This window comes from Palaemon carinicauda, chromosome 3, assembly GCF_036898095.1.
Source record: "Palaemon carinicauda isolate YSFRI2023 chromosome 3, ASM3689809v2, whole genome shotgun sequence".
NCBI lineage: Eukaryota > Metazoa > Arthropoda > Malacostraca > Decapoda > Palaemonidae > Palaemon > Palaemon carinicauda.
In genome coordinates this window covers 73,882,986-73,906,198 of record NC_090727.1, presented here as the reverse complement: position 1 = coordinate 73,906,198, position 23,213 = coordinate 73,882,986, and the positions used below count along the sequence as shown (strand labels likewise).

At 40.6% G+C, this 23,213-nt stretch overlaps 1 long non-coding RNA gene across 2 annotated transcripts in view; it reads left to right on the top strand.

Annotated features, from left to right (window-relative positions):
- The first annotated feature begins 1,958 nt into the window (after positions 1-1,958).
- Positions 1,959-23,213, top strand: part of LOC137638336 (uncharacterized) — a 125,045-nt gene continuing 103,790 nt past the window's right edge. Inside the window, exon 1 of one of the 2 annotated variants that reach the window (XR_011044066.1) lies at positions 1,959-2,072. This is a non-coding gene — a long non-coding RNA (uncharacterized lncRNA). The remainder of the gene's footprint in view (positions 2,073-23,213) is intronic. The other variant, XR_011044065.1, reaches the window with a different exon arrangement.

The window sequence follows — 23,213 nt, the reverse complement described above, 5'->3', positions numbered from 1 at the left end:
ACAGTGGCCGAATTAGCGACATGAAAATCCCATTCTTTTGCTAAATGGAATAAGAGAAAATGAGATGGAAGGGCTTCAGTTAGACGAATTCATGTTGATTGAGGGACATCGAGATGGAAGACAGGTAATGAGGGAACCGAAGTCTGACGTCAAATTACCAAGTGTTGGTTCACAACTGCTTCAGGCACTGACAGACCTGGGACTTTGTCAGTGTTCTAAAACAACCACCCTTAGCTTGACTTTTCCAGTCATTATCCCATTTGAATATGAAAAAAGACGGTATATTAATATTATAAGAGATATGGAAGATAGAGAGGGCATTGCTCGATTCGGTTAAGATTGGCACACTTTTGCGGGGGGCACTGGCTCTTGTTCTCTATTGAGATAAGGTATTTAAATTAACAGACTCAATCCATAAGACTTATGGAGTAGGCTAGAGGTTTTGATTACCAATTTATTCACAGAGGTATTTAACTAAATGAAAAAGGAAAAATATTTTGATTTTGAACTTGAAAGTTGTATATAAGGGCAATTTTGGGCAAGACTGGCTGTGCAAAGGCGAGAAGGAACACTAGATAACTTAAAGCTCCCAAGAGGCATCCGAAAGACTGAAGATATTAAGGCTTTCAAGAGACAACTCAAGACCGTTTTGTTCTGTGAGTGCTTCAGTAGTGAGGATTTAACGATAAACGAGCAATATGTGGTGTAAAATGTTGAATGCTTTCGAACTAACATGATAAAATGACTAGAGGTCCTGTAGAGAGTAGGGTTCCCCTGCTGTATAGGACCAGAAAAATATCCTTGAAAGTAAAGTAAAGCTTTAATTCAATAACAGTAATGTAAAGGAAAACGTTTTTAAGTGTAACGCTTTTAAAACTATTTTCTATGCACGGCATACATATGAAATTATTTTTCCAGTGCTGCCATTATTTCTATAATAATTTTCCTAGGACAGTAATTATTTTGTATAATTAATTTCTAGGATATGCAATTATTTTTCTGTTTATTTTATATGCGTAGTAATTAATGTCGTTTGTTTTATAGTATCTCGTATATCTAATTTATGTTACATAACTTACATGGAAAATAAAACCTTATTCGTTTAATTTTCATCAATTTCATCAACTTCAATCCTGTGTTGATGTATTTTAACATAATATAATTCTTCATGTCAATTAAGTTTTTAGAAATAATCCATTTTTTTTTATTAATTCTCTTGAAGTTTTGATTACTATCTCTGGAAAATTATTTTTTTTTTAATTCTCTCGAGTATTCATCGGATATCCAATTTACTATAAAGTATATTTTGAAGGATGATATTCTGCCAATTGTTATCATTCATACTTCAGAAGTTTCATTTATATTCTTGTAGTATTATTTCTTCCATATACTTTTAAACTTTTCCTCCTCTCCAAATTCATTTTACTTTCTCCCTCTCCTCTAGTTTAGCAAGTAATAATAATAATAATAATAATAATAATAATAATAATAATAATAATAATAATAATAAAGGTTTGGTTTCTAGCTTTGCATGAGAATTTATCCCTAATTCGAGTTGAATTTCGAAGCTGTAATCTTATGAAATTACAATTTTGTTTCAAAATGAAACTTATTGTAAGTAAGCTTGATGTAATTATTCATTTTTTTTTACATTTATTGATATTAATTTGTCATTCGGATGCAAGAATTACATCCACTAAGTCTCCTATTAAATTACCGTGTTGTTCCCTTAATTTTGTTTTAAAATAACACTCATTGAAAGCAAATTTTATATAATCATTACTTTTTTACTTTTATTGATATTTATAAATTATAAGGTACTGTAGTGTTCCCTTCTCATTTTAGAAAGTACAACCATCTACTAACAATAATAACAATGATTGTTTGGAGAATTCGTTAGTTTAAGCACTTGGGATTTTAAGAAATCTGAATATCAGAACATTTTTTACTGCCCTTGATTTTTGTCAGCCATATTTGATCGTCCATAATGGCGGCCATGGTTGGGAAAAGGAAGTGGCTGTTTATTTGTGAATTTAGTAACTAATATTTGTGTTATTTTGTTCTTGTAGTTAGTAAGTTATATCTCGTTGTTTAAGTATATATCATTATATTGAAATAGTAGATAAAGATAAAGCAGGAAATCTAGTATTGTAAACTTTTAGGATCTAAGTCTGTGAAGTTACATGTATCTTGTTGGTTACCATATTCTAGCCCTGAGGATTTGGTAGATTTTAGGTTACCATATGCAGTCTGAGGATGGGCTGTAGTGTTAGGTTACCTTATGCCTTCGCTAAGGATGGGTTCTTGGTTTTAGCTTAACTTATGCTAACCTTGAGTATGACCTAAAGCTTTTTGTTACCTTATTCTATCTATAAAGATGGGCTATGGTTTTAGGTTACCTTATGCCATCGCTAAGGATAGGTTCTAGGTTTTAGGTTACCTTAGGCCATCACTAAGGATAGGTTCTAGGTTTTAGGTTACCTTATGCAATCACTAAGGATAGGTTCTAGGTTTTAGGTCACTTTATGGCATCGCTAAGGATGGGTTCTGGGTTTTAGGTTGCCTTATGCGATCACTAAGGGTAGGTTCTAGGTTTTAGGTTACTTGATGCCATCGCTAAGGATGGGTTCTAGGTTTTAGGTTACCCTATGCCATCGCTAAGGATAGGTTCTAGGTTTTAGGTTACCTTATGCGATCACTAAGGATAGGTTCAAGGTTTTAGGTTACTTTATGGCATCGCTAAGGATGGGTTCTAGGTTTTAGGTTTCCTTATGCCATCACTAAGGATGGGTTCTAGGTTTTAGGTTACCATATGCCATCGCTAAGGATGGGTTCTTGGTTTTAGCTTAACTTATGCTAACCTTGACTATGACCTAAAGCTTTTTGTTGGTAAAGTTTTAGATTCAACCAAATTGGGAAATGTATTATATTAATATATTTTCCTAGTAAAGCACGTGATAACAAAAAACTTTCTCTCAATACATTATTGACGCTGATGTCTACTTACAGAGATAATTATTTCAGTTATTGTAGGTCTGCATTTTATTTCTAAGTGTTCTGTATACCTTTACGCTGCCACGGGACCTAGCTCTTGTTCGTTTGTATGTCTGTTTTCATCTTACTTGGCTTCGCCCCATTGCGTAATGTGACAATATTTGCTTGAATGCGCATTTGCTCCTCCCACTAATGTCGCTCCTCCAATCTAAATACTACTGGGTTCTTTTCAAGGGTTATTATTGGACGATTCATTGGTCTCTCAGTCTTGTTTCAAGGATCTGTTTTTCGTGCAATATAACATTGTAAACGATAGTATTTTGTTTTTTTCCCTATTTCATTATGGGAGAAACCCGTGATTGTCGTTTGTTTTCGGTTTTCAAAAGTTCCGGTTTCTATATTTTCAGCACACGTCACTTAACTGTCATGGATCCTCCGGTACGGTTGTGTGAAATATGTCGTTATTCCTATTTTGATGTGATCGGCCGATTTCATGGGAATTATAATGGAACTCCTGAAGTAGTGAATCGTTTTCTAAGGGAGCATTCCGTATTACCTTTAAGTGTCCAGTGTGGTAAATGTGATTCGCCTTTACATTTTCGTGAGGATAGACATGTGTGGTATTGTACCAAATCTGTAAAAATACCTAAAACGCGAAAAAGACGTTTGTGTAATTACACTGTCAGTGATTTTAAGGGAACTTTTCTGCACGGGTCCCACCTTCCCCCGTGGAAATTAATTTTATTTGTCAACCATTGGTTGCATAAGTGTTGGGACCACCATTTCGTTATAAAGGGCCTTGGTATATCTTCTTCTACTAGTGTAGACTGGAGAAGCTTCTGTTCAGAAGTAACTGAATTTTGTTTTGATAACCAAGAGCCTATTGGTGGTGATGGTGTAATAGTGGAGATTGACGAATCTCATTTTGGTAAACGGAAGTTTGACCGTGGAAGGCCTCTGAGTGATATGTGGGTGTTCGGAGGTATTGAGAGGGAGTCCAAAAAAACATTTATTGTTCCTTTAATTGACCCTTTACCGCAAAAGTGTGATGCAGCTACCCTCATCCCTTTAGTTCAGAAATACATTAAACAGGGCAGCATTATTGTGAGTGATAAGTGGCGGTCTTACAATTCTCTGGCCTCTCTGGGTTACGATCACCGCAGTGTAAATCATTCCAAGAATTTTGTGGATCCTTCGAACCCCGAAACCCATACACAAAATATTGAACGGCTTTGGCGGGAGCTGAAGGAGTGGATACAACGCCCTGGTAACCGTTGCGAATATTTCAGGCAGTATTTGTCCCGGTTCATTTTTATACATAAATACCCTGAGGAGGAGCTGCTCCATCATTTTTTTATTGCAGCCAGTAAATTGTATCCTCCCCAATCAGAGGCTGAACGTATTCCAGTACTTGATGATTCAGAAGAGGGTCAACCACAACCTTCCACATCTTCATCGTCATCTTCCGTTTAAGGTAAGAAGTGATTTAACAAAATATATATATTCAAATTTACCCCTGGTTAAAGGGGGGGTCGCAGGGGGGGCGAAGCCCCCCCCCCCCGGTAGGGGTACAGGGCCCCTAGGTTAGGTTAGGTGGGTTTGTTAGGTTCTGTGGTGCCCTGAAAATTACTGTGGCCTTAAGGGGGGGTCGCACGGGGGGCGAAGCCCCCCCCGGTAGGGGTACAGGGCCCCTAGGTTAGGTTAGGTGGGTTTGTTAGGTTCTGTGGTGCCTTGAAAATTACTGTGGCCATAAGGGGGGGTCGCAGGGGGGACGAAGCCCCCCCCGGTAGGGGAACAGGGCCCCTAGGTTAGGTTAGGTGGGTTTGTTAGGTTCTGTGGTGCCCTGAAAATTACTGTGGCTTTAAGGGGGGGTCGCTGGGGGGCCCTACCCCCCTCCCCCCGGTAGGCCTAGTTAGGGGTATGGGGGAGGGGTGCTGGAACATTAATTATTCATTTATTGCAAATATCATTCAATGCCCCAACACCCTCCCCCCCCTTCCACCACCCAAAACCCCGGTTCCCAAAGGGTGTCCCCCATAATTGGTGGGATGAACTAGGGTATACATAGTAAATCTCTAAATCGGTTGGTTTGCAGTCAAAATAAACGTTAAATTCATTGAAACCACACTATTTCTGATGCAACAAATATATTTTTATTGCATTTTTCCAAATTTGGCTGAAACTAAAATTTTACCTTTTTGTTACCTTATTCTATCTATAAAGATGGGCTAATGTTTTAGGTTACCGTATGCCATCACTAAGGATAGGTTCTAGGTTTTAGGTTACTTGATGCCATCGCTAAGGATGGGTTCTAGGTTTTAGGTTACCTTATGCCATCGCTAAGGATAGGTTCTAGGTTTTAGGTTACCTTATGCGATCACTAAGGATAGGTTCAAGGTTTTAGGTTACTTTATACCATGGCTAAGGATGGGTTCTAGGTTTTAGGTTTCCTTATGCCATCACTAAGGATGGGTTCTAGGTTTTAGGTTACCTTATGCCATCACTAAGGATAAGTTCTAGGTTTTAGGTTACTTTATGCCATCGCTAAGGATGGGTTCTAGGTTTTAGGTTACCTTATGCCATCACTAAGGATAAGTTCTAGGTTTTAGGTGACTTTGTCATTGCTAAGGATAGGTTCTAGGTTTTAGGTTACCTTATGCCATCACTAAGGATAAGTTCTAGGTTTTAGGTTACTTTATGCCATCTCTAAGGATGGGGTCTAGGTTTTAGGTTACCATATGCCATCACTAAGGATAAGTTCTAGGTTTTAGGTTACTTTATGCCATCGCTAAGGATGGGTTCTAGGTTTTAGGTTACCTTATGCCATCGCTAAGGATAGGTTCTAGGTTTTAGGTTACCTTATGCGATCACTAAGGATAGGTTCAAGGTTTTAGGTTACTTTATACCATGGCTAAGGATGGGTTCTAGGTTTTAGGTTTCCTTATGCGATCACTAAGGATAGGTTCAAGGTTTTAGGTTACTTTATACCATGGCTAAGGATAAGTTCTAGGTTTTAGGTTTCCTTATGCCATCGCTAAGGATGGGTTCTAGGTTTTAGGTTACCTTATGCCATCACTAAGGATAAGTTCTAGGTTTTAGGTTACTTTATGCCATCGCTAAGGATGGGTTCTAGGTTTTAGGTTACCTTATGCCATCGCTAAGGATGGGTTCTAGGTTTTAGGTTACCTTATGCCATCACTAAGGATAAGTTCTAGGTTTTAGGTTACTTTATGTCATTGCTAAGGATAGGTTCTAGGTTTTAGGTTACCTTATGCCATCACTAAGGATAAGTTCTAGGTTTTAGGTTACCTTATGCCATCACTAAGGATAAGTTCTAGGTTTTAGGTTACTTTATGCCATCTCTAAGGATAAGTTCTAGGTTTTAGGTTACTTTATGCCATCGCTAAGGATGGGTTCTAGGTTTTAGGCTACCTTATGCCATCGCTAAGGATGGGTTCTAGGTTTTAGGTTACCTTATGCCATCACTAAGGATAAGTTCTAGGTTTTAGGTTACTTTATGCCATCGCTAAGGATGGGTTCTAGGTTTTAGGTTACCTTATGCCATCGCTAAGGATGGGTTCTAGGTTTTAGGTTACCTTATGCCATCACTAAGGATAAGTTCTAGGTTTTAGGTTACTTTATGTCATTGCTAAGGATAGGTTCTAGGTTTTAGGTTACCTTATGCCATCACTAAGGATAAGTTCTAGGTTTTAGGTTACCTTATGCCATCACTAAGGATAAGTTCTAGGTTTTAGGTTACCTTATGCCATCACTAAGGATAAGTTCTAGGTTTTAGGTTACTTTATGCCATCTCTAAGGATGGGGTCTAGGTTTTAGGTTTCCTTATGCCATCGCTAAGGATGGGTTCTAGGTTTTAGGTTACCTTATGCCATCACTAAGGATAAGTTCTAGGTTTTAGGTTACTTTATGCCATCTCTAAGGATGGGGTCTAGGTTTTAGGTTACCATATGCCATCACTAAGGATAAGTTCTAGGTTTTAGGTTACTTTATGCCATCTTTAAGGATGGGGTCTAGGTTTTAGGTTACCATATGCCATCACCAAGGATAAGTTCTAGGTTTTAGGTTACTTTATGCCATCTCTAAGGATGGGGTCTAGGTTTTAGGTTACCATATGCCATCACTAAGGATAAGTTCTAGGTTTTAGGTTACTTTATGCCATCTCTAAGGATGGGGTCTAGGTTTTAGGTTACCATATGCCATCACTAAGGATAAGTTCTAGGTTTTAGGTTACTTTATGCCATCTCTAAGGATGGGGTCTAGGTTTTAGGTTACCATATGCCATCACTAAGGATAAGTTCTAGGTTTTAGGTTACTTTATGCCATCGCTAAGGATGGGTTCTAGGTTTTAGGTTACCTTATGCCATCGCTAAGGATGGGTTCTAGGTTTTAGGTTACCTTATGCCATCACTAAGGATAAGTTCTAGGTTTTAGGTTACTTTATGCCATCTCTAAGGATGGGGTCTAGGTTTTAGGTTACCATATGCCATCACTAAGGATAAGTTCTAGGTTTTAGGTTACTTTATGCCATCTCTAAGGATGGGGTCTAGGTTTTAGGTTACCATATGCCATCACTAAGGATAAGTTCTAGGTTTTAGGTTACTTTATGCCATCTCTAAGGATGGGGTCTAGGTTTTAGGTTACCATATGCCATCACTAAGGATAAGTTCTAGGTTTTAGGTTACTTTATGCCATCGCTAAGGATGGGTTCTAGGTTTTAGGTTACCTTATGCCATCGCTAAGGATGGGTTCTAGGTTTTAGGTTACCTTATGCCATCACTAAGGATAAGTTCTAGGTTTTAGGTTACTTTATGCCATCTCTAAGGATGGGGTCTAGGTTTTAGGTTACCTTATGCCATCACTAAGGATAAGTTCTAGGTTTTAGGTTACTTTATGCCATCTCTAAGGATGGGTTCTAGGTTTTAGGTTACCTTATGCCATCACTAAGGATAAGTTCTAGGTTTTAGGTTACTTTATGCCATCTCTAAGGATGGGGTCTAGGTTTTAGGTTACCATATGCCATCACTAAGGATAAGTTCTAGGTTTTAGGTTACTTTATGCCATCTCTAAGGATGGGGTCTAGGTTTTAGGTTACCATATGCCATCACTAAGGATAAGTTCTAGGTTTTAGGTTACTTTATGCCATCTCTAAGGATGGGGTCTAGGTTTTAGGTTACCATATGCCATCACTAAGGATAAGTTCTAGGTTTTAGGTTACTTTATGCCATCGCTAAGGATGGGTTCTAGGTTTTAGGTTACCTTATGCCATCGCTAAGGATGGGTTCTAGGTTTTAGGTTACCTTATGCCATCACTAAGGATAAGTTCTAGGTTTTAGGTTACTTTATGCCATCTCTAAGGATGGGGTCTAGGTTTTAGGTTACCATATGCCATCACTAAGGATAAGTTCTAGGTTTTAGGTTACTTTATGCCATCTCTAAGGATGGGGTCTAGGTTTTAGGTTACCATATGCCATCACTAAGGATAAGTTCTAGGTTTTAGGTTACTTTATGCCATCTCTAAGGATGGGGTCTAGGTTTTAGGTTACCATATGCCATCACTAAGGATAAGTTCTAGGTTTTAGGTTACTTTATGCCATCTCTAAGGATGGGGTCTAGGTTTTAGGTTACCATATGCCATCACTAAGGATAAGTTCTAGGTTTTAGGTTACTTTATGCCATCGCTAAGGATGGGTTCTAGGTTTTAGGTTACCTTATGCCATCGCTAAGGATAGGTTCTAGGTTTTAGGTTACCTTATGCGATCACTAAGGATAGGTTCAAGGTTTTAGGTTACTTTATACCATGGCTAAGGATGGGTTCTAGGTTTTAGGTTTCCTTATGCGATCACTAAGGATAGGTTCAAGGTTTTAGGTTACTTTATACCATGGCTAAGGATAAGTTCTAGGTTTTAGGTTTCCTTATGCCATCGCTAAGGATGGGTTCTAGGTTTTAGGTTACCTTATGCCATCACTAAGGATAAGTTCTAGGTTTTAGGTTACTTTATGCCATCGCTAAGGATGGGTTCTAGGTTTTAGGTTACCTTATGCCATCGCTAAGGATGGGTTCTAGGTTTTAGGTTACCTTATGCCATCACTAAGGATAAGTTCTAGGTTTTAGGTTACTTTATGTCATTGCTAAGGATAGGTTCTAGGTTTTAGGTTACCTTATGCCATCACTAAGGATAAGTTCTAGGTTTTAGGTTACCTTATGCCATCACAAAGGATAAGTTCTAGGTTTTAGGTTACTTTATGTCATCGCCAAGGATAGGTTCTAGGTTTTAGGTTACTTTATGCCATCACTAAGGATAGGTTCTAGGTTTTAGGTTACCTTATGCCATCACTAAGGATAAATTCTAGGTTTTAGGTTACCTTATGCCATCACTAAGGATAAGTTCTAGGTTTTAGGTTACCTTATGCCATCACAAAGGATAAGTTCTAGGTTTTAGGTTACTTTGTCATCGCCAAGGATAGGTTCTAGGTTTTAGGTTACTTTATGTCATTGCTAAGGATAGGTTCTAGGTTTTAGGTTACCTTATACCATCACTAAGGATAAGCTCTAGGTTTTAGGTTACTTTATGTCATTGCTAAGGATAGGTTCAAGGTTTTAGGTTACCTTATGCCATCACTAAGGATAAGTTCTAGGTTTTAGGTTACTTTATGTCATTGCTAAGGATAGGTTTTAGGTTACCTTATGCCATCACTAAAGATAAGTTCTAGGTTATAGGTTACTTTATGTCATTGCTAAGGATAGGTTCTAGGTTTTAGGTTACCTTATGCCATCACTAAGGATAAGTTCTAGGTTTTACGTTACTTTATGCCATCTCTAAGGATGGGGTCTAGGTTTTAGGTTACCATATGCCATCACTAAGGATAAGTTCTAGGTTTTAGGTTACTTTATGCCATCTTTAAGGATGGGGTCTAGGTTTTAGGTTACCATATGCCATCACCAAGGATAAGTTCTAGGTTTTAGGTTACTTTATGCCATCTCTAAGGATGGGGTCTAGGTTTTAGGTTACCATATGCCATCACTAAGGATAAGTTCTAGGTTTTAGGTTACTTTATGCCATCTCTAAGGATGGGGTCTAGGTTTTAGGTTACCATATGCCATCACTAAGGATAAGTTCTAGGTTTTAGGTTACTTTATGCCATCGCTAAGGATGGGTTCTAGGTTTTAGGTTACCTTATGCCATCGCTAAGGATGGGTTCTAGGTTTTAGGTTACTTTATGCCATCTCTAAGGATGGGGTCTAGGTTTTAGGTTACCATATGCCATCACTAAGGATAAGTTCTAGGTTTTAGGTTACTTTATGCCATCTCTAAGGATGGGGTCTAGGTTTTAGGTTACCATATGCCATCACTAAGGATAAGTTCTAGGTTTTAGGTTACTTTATGCCATCTCTAAGGATGGGGTCTAGGTTTTAGGTTACCATATGCCATCACTAAGGATAAGTTCTAGGTTTTAGGTTACTTTATGCCATCTCTAAGGATGGGGTCTAGGTTTTAGGTTACCATATGCCATCACTAAGGATAAGTTCTAGGTTTTAGGTTACTTTATGCCATCTCTAAGGATGGGGTCTAGGTTTTAGGTTACCATATGCCATCACTAAGGATAAGTTCTAGGTTTTAGGTTACTTTATGCCATCTCTAAGGATGGGGTCTAGGTTTTAGGTTACCATATGCCATCACTAAGGATAAGTTCTAGGTTTTAGGTTACTTTATGCCATCTCTAAGGATGGGGTCTAGGTTTTAGGTTACCATATGCCATCACTAAGGATAAGTTCTAGGTTTTAGGTTACTTTATGCCATCGCTAAGGATGGGTTCTAGGTTTTAGGTTACCTTATGCCATCGCTAAGGATAGGTTCTAGGTTTTAGGTTACCTTATGCGATCACTAAGGATAGGTTCAAGGTTTTAGGTTACTTTATACCATGGCTAAGGATGGGTTCTAGGTTTTAGGTTTCCTTATGCGATCACTAAGGATAGGTTCAAGGTTTTAGGTTACTTTATACCATGGCTAAGGATAAGTTCTAGGTTTTAGGTTTCCTTATGCCATCGCTAAGGATGGGTTCTAGGTTTTAGGTTACCTTATGCCATCACTAAGGATAAGTTCTAGGTTTTAGGTTACTTTATGCCATCGCTAAGGATGGGTTCTAGGTTTTAGGTTACCTTATGCCATCGCTAAGGATGGGTTCTAGGTTTTAGGTTACCTTATGCCATCACTAAGGATAAGTTCTAGGTTTTAGGTTACTTTATGTCATTGCTAAGGATAGGTTCTAGGTTTTAGGTTACCTTATGCCATCACAAAGGATAAGTTCTAGGTTTTAGGTTACTTTATGTCATTGCTAAGGATAAGTTCTAGGTTACCTTATGCCATCACTAAGGATAAGTTCTAGGTTTTAGGTTACCTTATGCCATCACAAAGGATAAGTTCTAGGTTTTAGGTTACTTTATGTCATTGCCAAGGATAGGTTCTAGGTTACCTTATGCCATCACTAAGGATAAGTTCTAGGTTTTAGGTTACCTTATGCCATCACAAAGGATAAGTTCTAGGTTTTAGGTTACTTTATGTCATTGCTAAGGATAGGTTCTAGGTTACCTTATGCCATCACTAAGGATAAGTTCTAGGTTTTAGGTTACCTTATGCCATCACAAAGGATAAGTTCTAGGTTTTAGGTTACTTTATGGCATTGCTAAGGATAAGTTCTAGGTTACCTTATGCCATCACTAAGGATAAGTTCTAGGTTTTAGGTTACCTTATGCCATCACAAAGGATAAGTTCTAGGTTTTAGGTTACTTTATGTCATTGCTAAGGATAGGTTCTAGGTTACCTTATGCCATCACTAAGGATAAGTTCTAGGTTTTAGGTTACCTTATGCCATCACAAAGGATAAGTTCTAGGTTTTAGGTTACTTTATGTCATTGCTAAGGATAGGTTCTAGGTTACCTTATGCCATCACTAAGGATAAGTTCTAGGTTTTAGGTTACCTTATGCCATCACAAAGGATAAGTTCTAGGTTTTAGGTTACTTTATGTCATTGCTAAGGATAGGTTCTAGGTTACCTTATGCCATCACTAAGGATAAGTTCTAGGTTTTAGGTTACCTTATGCCATCACAAAGGATAAGTTCTAGGTTTTAGGTTACTTTATGTCATTGCTAAGGATAGGTTCTAGGTTACCTTATGCCATCACTAAGGATAAGTTCTAGGTTTTAGGTTACCTTATGCCATCACAAAGGATAAGTTCTAGGTTTTAGGTTACTTTATGTCATTGCTAAGGATAGGTTCTAGGTTACCTTATGCCATCACTAAGGATAAGTTCTAGGTTCTAGGTTACCTTATGCCATCACTAAGGATAAGTTCTAGGTTTTAGGTTACCTTATGCCATCACAAAGGATAAGTTCTAGGTTTTAGGTTACTTTGTCATCGCCAAGGATAGGTTCTAGGTTTTAGGTTACTTTGTCATTGCTAAGGATAGGTTCTAGGTTTTAGGTTACCTTATGCCATCACTAAGGATAAGCTCTATGTTTTAGGTTACTTTATGTCATCGCTAAGGATAGGTTCTAGGTTTTAGGTTACCTTATGCCATCACTAAGGATAAGCTCTAGGTTTTAGGTTACTTTGTCATTGCTAAGGATAGGTTCTAGGTTTTAGGTTACCTTATGCCATCACTAAGGATAAGTTCTAGGTTTTAGGTTACTTTATGTCATTGCTAAGGATAGGTTTTAAGTTACCTTATGCCATCACTAAGGATAAGTTCTAGGTTTTATGTTACTTTATGTCATTGCTAAGGATAGGTTCTAGGTTTTAGGTTACCTTATGCCATCACTAAGGATAAGTTCTTGGTTTTAGGTTACTTTATGCCATCTCTAAGGATGAGGTCTAGGTTTTAGGTTACCATATGCCATCACTAAGGATAAGTTCTAGGTTTAGGTTACTTTATGCCATCTTTAAGGATGGGGTCTAGGTTTTAGGTTACCATATGCCATCACTAAGGATAAGTTCTAGGTTTTAGGTTACTTTATGCCATCGCTAAGGATAGGTTCTAGGTTACCTTATGCCATCACTAAGGATAGGTTCTAGGTCTTATGTTACTTATGTTAACCACGAGTGTAACCTATAGCTTTTTGTTACCTTAATCTGGCTTTGAGAATGGGCTATTAGTTTAGGTTACCTTAAGCCATTGCTAAGAATGGGTTTAGCTTTTATGTTAACATATGCTAACCATGACATATACATAATTCTTGGTTTGAAGATATCTTTTGGTTTTATGTCACCTTATGCTAGCTTTAACAATAGGCAGTATATTTAGGTTACCTTATACTGTATTAGCCTTGAGAATGTTCCAAGTTTTGAGCTACTTTATGTAAGCTTTCAAGCATTGGGGATGAGCTTTGGCTTTGAAGAGAGGCCAGCCAACTCTTAATGTTTGAGTGTAGGTGCAAATCAAGCATATATATGCAGTATTCCAAATGCTTAGACTGGATAATGATTTGGTTGGTGAGCAGCACTCATTTTGGAATATCACCTACCCATACCAATGATAACTAGAGGGGCACTCAGTAGAGAGCATGGCTTCACCATGCCATGCAGTCTTATTTTGCTCTTAACTCCACTGCGTGCTTGTACTAAAATGTATTGTCTCAAAAATCTAATTTTATTTTTACCTTGGGTCATACCCCACATGGTCAACAAGTTTTGTTGGAATTGATTTGGTAGTTTTACGTAATGTTTTCATAAATAAAAAAAAATAACAAAATATTTGCCATTTACTTAACATTGTGATTATTTTCAAAGTACTGCTGCATACTTTTACTTTGATTTACTGTACTGTTAGATTCATCCTTGTGTCATACCCCCTCTAACTACCAAGTTTGGTCTAACTCGGTACTGTAGTTTTTTGTTTAAAGTTGCTCGCAAACAAACTAATAAATTAACAAGCTGACAAAACAGAGGTGAATACATACCTTTCGAAAAATCCTTGATTTTAGCGAAGGATATTATGGACAACAGTGAATGGAAAGTGGGAGTTATGATTCAGGATTACCAAGCAAGATAATTACAGTATATTGTATGCAATATGTTCCTGTGTATATACCTCTTTCTTTGAAAAAGGATGTGTCTTCAGGATAGCTGGAATGGCCATTGAAATACATTTTATAGCTAGGAAAAATGCATTACTTTAATAATTTATCTTAGTCTAGCACATGAATCAATTGATAAAAAATTTGCAATACAATTTTAGTTGAATGTTTTCATTTACTTGATATTTTTATTGTCATTACTTAATATCACTCTTTTGATAGGCCACTTTTGTTATAACAACTACCCCTAAAACTATCATAAACTAACCAGAGTTTCCTCTATCCTAGTAAATCCCAATCTAACAATTATGTGAAATGACAGTTTTCAATATTAATCTTACCCGATAATCATGTAGCTGTCAACTCTGTTGCCGACAGAAATCTACGGTCGGGATACGCCAGCGATCGCTATACAGGTGGGGGTGAACACCACAGCGCCATCTGTGGTCAGGTACTCCAGTACTTCTTGTCAACACCACCTCAATTTTTCCTCTGTCGTGCCTCCGGCTAGACCTACATGGATACGCTGTTGATTCTGGAGTTATTGCTCACGATTTGGTGATGTATTTGCTCTAGAGTTTAGCCTTCGCTATTCAGGAAGCTTTATCATTAGCTTAGCAAGTTTTTGGAATTAATTTGATTTAATTTTTGATTTAATTTTGGTGACGAAGAGAGTATGAACTCTCTTTCACTTTTAATGGCCGACCCTTCCCTTAGACGGAAGTGTTGGTGTCGAAGAGAGTATAGACTCTCTTTCTTAATTTTGCTTAACAAAAGTTATAGATTTATTTTATATCTCTCCGCCTTTTATAGGCCTCTTCGATTAACTTCCTTTTATTATAAACTTATTAAAATTAATTTTTATATTTGTTTATATTCGACCTTTCCTAATAGTAGGCGGTCTTTTCTTGGAACCGAAGTTAATTAACATTGAGCCCGTCATTTCGTTTTTACCTGTTAACATATTATGCTATTTTAATGTTTTTGAAAGAATTTCTTTGATAGTCTCGTACTGTTTTCAAAGTTGAACTAACGTTTTGTTTTGTCTCTGCAGTTGTTGACGTTCAGAACGTTCAACTTGCGCTCTATCGTTACGATAGAGAGAGAGTATTCACGGTGTCACGTTGCAGTAAGAGTAGAACGATTCTAGCGTTTTGTTCATTCTTTCTTAGCTTAAATGGTTTTAATTCTAATAAAGGAACTTTTTATTTGGGAAATCTTTCAGTTTTTTTCCTTTAACAATAATATGTTTTAACGATATATATAATTGGGCTCATCTCTCAGGTTCTAAGTCAAGAGAGAGAGAGAGAGAGATAGAGACGGAGGGAGAGAGAGGAGGATAAACGTTTCGTTCAAGCGGGTAACGTTGTTATCGTTTTTGCTCTTCTCCCTAGTCTCTTTAGGGCAAGAAGGTAAACGTTTCTAGAGTTTTATTCTTGTTCTCAGGCTTTATGCGGTGAGAGATTTTAAACGTAGTTTATTTGATCTAGTGTTTAGTCTCTTTTCCAGCCACTGAATTATTTATCTTTCATTATGTTTTTCTGTTACATTGTAATACTGTTTTCGCAATTACTAACTTTTAATGAAGGATAGAATTGCGTGTTTCAGGTACAAACCACTTAAAGTTTCGAGTTCAGTGAAATAAGTGCAAACAGAAAATCAAAAGTGATAAAGTGATAAGCGCAAAGTGTTACAGTGTTGCGTTCGAGGGTTCGTCTGTTCGTGCCAGTTGTTCGCCTAGTCTGGGACCTCTTACAAGCTCCCAAGCCCAGGGGAGAAGTAACGTCGAAGGACTTATGGGTTCATCAGGCCTTGATCGACGAACAGACGTTTCCCTCCGTGGTTTCGGGTGTAACCAACTCACGTAGCCGACGTGATCACCCCACCCACACAAAGACGAGAGAGCCCTTTTATTCCTCGTCTGCGGAAGAGGTTTCTCGCAGAAACCATGGACCAAATCTTGCAGCTTTTAAGTGCAAGTCGGTCCCTTCCGCGCAAGTCCAACTCCTAGGTGGTGCCATTAGCACTGGGTCAGTTCGGACTTGCTGCAGTACGACAACTGCACACCTCCCAGAGAGGCAAGGTGGTATCGCAACAGGCAGTAACTCCGTCTGTTGCCGCACCAGCTGTTTTAGACCCTCAGTCTCAACGGACAGTAGCTCCGTTTGTTGTTGTCTTTCTTAAACTCTAGTGGTCTATGCTGCAGACAATGCAGTCTCAGCTTGCGGTGTTGATGCAGGAGTTTCAGGCAGAGAAGGTTAGCACACCTCCTCCTGCGAGCGCTCCTCCACCTCTGCGCAGTCCACCCTGCCAGACGTATGATGAGGCTCCTCCTGCCTCCATGCGTGAGCTGCCGCATTGGGAGTTGCCAGGTACCAGCGCTATGCAGCAACCTCCACTTTCCTTGAGGCAGGAGCCTCATGCTATGCGGCAACCGCCTCAACTCTTGAGGCAAGAGCCTCAACTCTTGAGGCAAGAGCCTCAACTCTTGAGGCAAGAACCTCAACTCTTGAGGCAAGAGCCTCAACTCTTGAGGCAAGAACCTCAACTCTTGAGGCAAGAGCCTCAACTCTTGAGGCAAGAGCCTCAACTCTTGAGGCAAGAACCTCAACTCTTAAGGCAAGAGCCTCAACTCTTGAGGCAAGAGCCTCAACTCTTGAGGCAAGAACCTCAACTCTTGAGGCAAGAACCTCAACTCTTGAGGCAAGAGCCTCAACTCTTGAGGCAAGAACCTCAACTCTTGAGGCAAGACCCTCAACTCTTGAGGCAAGAACCTCAACTCTTGAGGCAAGAGCCTCAACTCTTGAGGCAAGAACCTCAACTCTTGAGGCAAGAACCTCAACTCTTGAGGCAAGAGCCTCAACTCTTGAGGCAAGAGCCTCTCTCTGCGCAGCCACCTCCTCAACCCTTGAGGCAGACGCAACTCTTGAGGCAGGAACCTCATGCTATGAGGCAGCCGCCTCAACGCATGCAGCAACCGCATTCTTCACAGCATGAGCCTCTCTCTGCGCAGCTACCTCCTCAACCCTTGAGGCAGACGCAACTCTTGAGGCAGGAACCTCACAGGAGCCTCATGCTATGCGGCATCCTCCTCAAACCATGAGGCAGGAGCCTCATGCTATGCGGCATCCTCCTCAACCCATGAGGCAGGAGCCTCATGCTATGCGGCAACCTCCTCTACCCATGAGGCAGCCTCATGCTATGCGGCATCCTCCTCAACCCATGAGGCAGGAGCCTCATGCTATGCGGCATCCTCCTCAACCCATGAGGCAGGAGTCTCATGCTATGAGGAGCCTCATGCTATGCGGCATCCTCCTCAAACCATGAGGCAGGAGCCTCATGCTATGCGGCAACCGCCTCAACCCATGAGGCAGGAGCCTCATACTATGCGGCATCCTCCTCAACGCATGCGGCATGAGCCTCATCCCTTGCAGCATGAGCCTCATCCCATGCAGCATGAGCCTCATCCCATGCAGCATGAGCCTCATACCATGCAGCATGAGCCTCATCCCATGCAGCATGAGCCTCATCCCATGCAGCATAAGCCGCACGCCATGCAACATGCTCTGCTTACCTTACAGCATGCTCTACATACAGCATGCTCTGCATACAGCATGCTCTGCATACCTTACCGCATGCTCCTCAGTCACACATCTTTGGTTGTTGCCAACTCACTAGACTGTCAAGCAGTTTCATAACGTTGCCTTCTAGTCTGCTGCTTTTGCACCAGTGAAACCCTCACTGAGAGAACTTAGCTTTTCTCGGATATGGTTCCTGTAGATGAGAAAGTGCTATTCTCCCTCCTTCTGATATTCCCTTGAGGACTCTGTCATTTGGAGAGGAGCCTTTAGCTGCTTAGCCTCCTATGGACTTTTATTTAAGCATAACATGCTTCCAGGGAGGGTAATGGTTCCACTTCAGTCGCTAACCCCGTCTGTTACCACACCTGCTCCCATAGACCTTGAGCTTTGTTGCAAGACATGCAGTCCAAGCTTAGTCCTTGTTAGAGGATTTTTTGTTTACGGAGTCAGTGTGTCACTGGGAAGACGTTCAACAACCAGCAGAAGTGACTTGTTGTGACGCAGTGCGGCAACCTCAGCAACCCGATAAGGAGTTGTCTGTACGACCCAGACAGTCTAGACAGCTTCGGGTTGTCGCTGTACTTCCTCGCTTCCCCATGGTTGACAGTTCACAGACTGTGCAGCAGTACCATGATCTTGTGTCCGGCTCCGTCAGACGACTAGCTTTTAAGAGCTCCCACAAGTCGTCGCTGTCTGGAGATTCTCAGATGGACTATGGATCTGACCAAGGAACTGGGCCTCCTGGTCAATTTTGAGGAGTCCCAGCTCGTCCCATCCCAGACCATTGTCTACCTGGGTATGGATCTTCAGAGTCGAGCTTTTCGGGCTTTTCCGTCGGCCCCAAGGATCTACTAAGCCCTAGATTGCATCCAGAGCATGCTGAGAAGGAACCGATGCTCAGTCAGGTAGTGGATGAGTCTAACAGGGACACTTTCATCGCTGGCCCTGTTCATCGAGTTAGGGAGACGCCACCTCCGCCCCCTTCAGTATCATCTAGCGGCTCACTGGATAATGGACATGACGCTAGAGACGATCTCAGTTCCTGTTTCCGAAGAGAGGAGGTCTACTCTCACGTGGTGAAAGAACAGCTTTCTTCTCAAGGAAGTCTACCTTTGGCTGTTCAGAAACCCGACCGCCGTCTCTTCTCTGACGCATCAGACACGGGCTGGGGTGCGACTTTGGACGGACAGGAATGCTCGGGAACATGGAATCAGGAGCTAAGGACACTTCACATCTATTGCAAGGAGCTGTTGGCGGTTCATCTGGCCTTGATAAACTTCAAGTCCCTCCAGCTTAACAAGGTGGTGGAGGTGGACTCTGACAACACCACAGCCTTGGCTTACATCTCCAAGCAGGGAGGGACTCATTCGTGGAAGTTGTTCTAGATTGCAAGGGACCTCCTCATCTGGTTAAAAGATCGAAAGCTCACGCTGGTAACGAGGTTCATTCAGGGCGATATGAATGTCATGGCAGATCGCCTTAGCCGTAAGGGTCAGGTCATCCCCACAGAGTGGACCCTTCACAAGAATGTTTGCAGCAGACTTTGGGCCCTGTGGGGTCAGCCAACCATAGATCTGTTCGCTACCTCGATAACCTAGAGGCTCCCGTTGTATTGTTCTCCGATTCCAGACCCAGCAGCAGTTCACGTGGATGCTTTTCTGCTGGATTGGTCCCATCTCGACCTGTATGCATTCCCGCCGTTCAAGATTGTCAACAGGGTACTTCAGAAGTTCGCCTCTCGCAAAGGGACACGGCTGACGTTGGTTGGCTCCGCTCTGGCCCGCGAGAGAATGGTTCATAGAGGTACTGCAATGGCTGGTCGACATTCCCAGGACTCTTCCTCTAGGAGTGGACCTTCTACGTCTACCTCACGTAAAGAAGGTACATCCAAACCTCCACGCTCTTCGTCTGACTGCCTTCAGACTTTCGAAAGACTCTCAAGAGCTAGGGGCTTTTCGAAGGAGGCAGCCAGAGCGATTGCCAGAGCAAGGAGGACATCCACTCTCAGAGTCTATCAGTCTAAAGGGGAAGTCTTCCGAAGCTGGTACAAGGCCAATGCAGTTTCCTCATCCAGTACCACTGTAACCCAGATTGCTGACTTCCTGTTACATCTAAGGAACGTAAGATCCCTTTCAGCTCCTACGATTAAGGGTTACAGAAGTATGTTGGCAGCGGTTTTCCGCCACAGAGGCTTGGATCTTTCCACCAACAAAGATCTACAGGACCTCCTTAGGTCTTTTGAGACCTCAAAGGAACGTCGGTTGTCCACTCCAGGCTGGAATCTAGACGTGGTCCTAAGGTTCCTTATGTCATCAAGATTTGAACCTCTCCAATCAGCCTCTTTTAAGGACCTCACATTAAAAACTCTTTTCCTCGTGTGCTTGACAACAGCTAAAAGAGTAAGTGAGATCCACGCCTTCAGCAGGAACATAGTTTTCACATCTGAAACGGCTACATGTTCCTTGCAGCTCGGTTTTTTGCTAAAACGAGCTTCCTTCCCGTCCTTGGCCTAAGTCGTTCGAGACCCCAAGCCTGTCCAACTTGGTGGGGGACGAACTGGAGAGAGTACTTTGCCCAGTTAGAGCTCTTAGGTACTATCTAAAAAGGTCATAACCTTTCCGAGGACAATCAGAAGCCTTATGGTGTGCTATCAAGAAGCCTTCTCTTCCAAGGTCTAAGAACTCAGTTTCTTACCTATTCAGGCTCCTGATTAGGGAAGCACATTCTCATCTGAAGGAAGAAGACCTTGCTTTGCTGAAGGTAAGGACACATGAAGTGAGAGCTGTGGCTACTTCAGTGGCCCTCAAACAGAACCGTTCTCTGCAGAGTGTTATGGATGCAACCTATTGGAGAAGCAAGTCAGTGTTCGCATCATTCTATCTCAAAGATGTCCAGTCTCTTTACGAGAACTGCTACACCCTGGGACCATTCGTAGCAACGAATGCAGTAGTAGGCGGGGGCTCAGCCACTACATTCCCATAATCCCATAACCTTTTTAACCTTTCTCTTGAATACTTTTTATGGGTTGTACGGTCGGCTAAGAAGCCTTCCACATCCTTGTTGATTTGGCGGGTGGTCAATTCTTTCTTGAGAAGCGCCGAGGTTAAAGGTTGTGATGAGGTCCTTTAGTATGGGTTGCAGCCCTTTATACTTCAGCACCTAAGAGTCGTTCAGCATCCTAAGAGGACCGCTACGCTCAGTAAGGAAGACGTACTTAATAAAGGCAGAGTAATGGTTCAAGTCGTCTTCCTTACCAGGTACTTATTTATTTTGTTATTTTTGAATAACTAATAAAATAAAATACGGGATACTTAGCTTCTTTGTTAACATGTATGCTGGTCTCCACCCACCACCCTGGGTGTGAATCAGCTACATGATTATCGGGTAAGATTAATATTGAAAAATGTTATTTTCATTAGTAAAATAAATTTTTGAATATACTTACCCGATAATCATGATTTAATTGACCCACCCTTCCTCCCCATAGAGAACCAGTGGACCGAGGAAAAAATTGAGGTGGTGTTGACAAGAAGTACTGGAGTACCTGACCACAGATGGCGCTGTGGTGTTCACCCCCACCTGTATAGCGATCGCTGGCGTATCCCGACCGTAGATTTCTGTCGGCAACAGAGTTGACAGCTACATGATTATCGGGTAAGTATATTCAAAAATTTATTTTACTAATGAAAATAACATTTTGGTGAGAATATAGGAAAACTAGTGATATAAGAATGTAACCTAACCTGGTCTAGGGCACATGGTTTTTGGGAAAAGTCCTTTTAATCTGAGGTTGTGCTGAAATACTTAAGACCCTAACCTAACCTAATTCACCCTTCCCAATTGTTACTTGGCCAGAGGGGTGCAATGCCCTACCTGGCACCCATTATCCTTTGGAAAAGTATTACATTATTATTTAGAGATATGGAGCCTAACCTTCCCTAGCCTAACTTAAGATACCACATCATTCTCAGAAAAGCACCAAATTGCTTGGAAACATTTAACTTTTAAAAATACTTGACACCCTCCGAATTACTAAATGTCGTTGGAAATACTCCGTATCTCTTCAACTTGGCGCCAAGGAAAGCAAGACCACTATCTTTAAAGTATGGTTTTTATATAACTATTGCTGTAAAGGGTCATGCAGTCTTTTTATGGACCTTAGATCTCTAATAACATCCCATGCAAAGTGCTTTTAGCATGCAGAATTGCTTGAAGCTCCTATTTATGATACATCCAACTTCCCCAGCCATATTTTTATAAATTGAAGCAAATATCCTAGTAAATCAATGAATAGTAGTCATTTTAATATACTTCCATAAAATTCCCATTAAATATTTCTCCATAGACAAAATGTGTTCTAAAACAGTTCGCTGTAGAAATTGCATGATCTTGGCTGAATAGTCAGCATATTCTACAATATCAGAAAGACTGTTTATGAGAGGGTGGTTTTTTAACCTTTTATAGTTTTAGAATTAAAATAATTCTAGATTTATTGGTAATTATAATGGGAAGCACCCAGTGAACCAATTTTTCATACGAGTCTTTCCTAAGAAATATCTCACAAGATTTAACCTCCAAAATGACAAGCCTTTCAAATGGAAACCATTATGAGTATGATGTATCATCTACATTAATGCTGTAATGTTCTAATAGCTAACCATGTATGATGGTCGGCAAATTCACTTTGCTAGCTTTTTTCCTTTCTCTTGGATTGAATAACAGACACAAATTCCCCCACTCAGTCTTTTATGGTACAGCTGGGAACCTCCTCTCCTGTATTTACAATCCTGTGAGACATCAGCAAAGAGGTGGAGCTGGGGGGAGACTGACTGCTCCCAGCACTCTAGTTTTGGGGTGTTTAAATGTGCGTGGATGTAGTACGATAGAGAGTAAAAGATGTGAGATTGGAAGTATATTTAGGAATAGAAGGATGGATATATTGGCCTTGTGTGAGACAAAGATAAAAGGGAAGGGTGAAGTGATGTTTGGTGAAATGTCTGGTAGAGTGTCTGGGATTGAAAGGGGAAGAGCAAGAGAGGGTGTGGCTTTATTGCTGAGTGAGTGGATGACAGGTAAAGTAGTGGAATGGAAGTAGATATCATCTAGGTTAATGTGGGTAAGGGTTAGGTTGGGTAGGGAATGTTGGGCGTTTGTCAGTGCGTATGGGCCAGGTAGTGAGAAAAGTGAAGGAGAGCGGAATGAGATCTGGAATGAATTAACCAGGTGTGTAGAAGGACTAGGTAGAAGGAATTATGTAGTTGACATGGGTGCCTTAAATGCTAGAGTGGGTGCTGGAGAGGTAGAAGGTGTCATTGGGAAGTATGGCGTACCAGGTGAAAATGAGAGTGGTGAGAGACTGGTAGATGTGTGTGTTGAGCAAGAGATGGTGATAAGTTCTAGCTTTTTCAAAAAGAAAGATAAAATCAGTATACATAGGTAAGAGTGGCAAATGGAAGAGTAGTAGAAAGGGCATTAATGGATTATGTGTTGATAACTAAATGAATGATTGGAAGATTGAAAGACTTGCACGTGTTTAGGATTATGG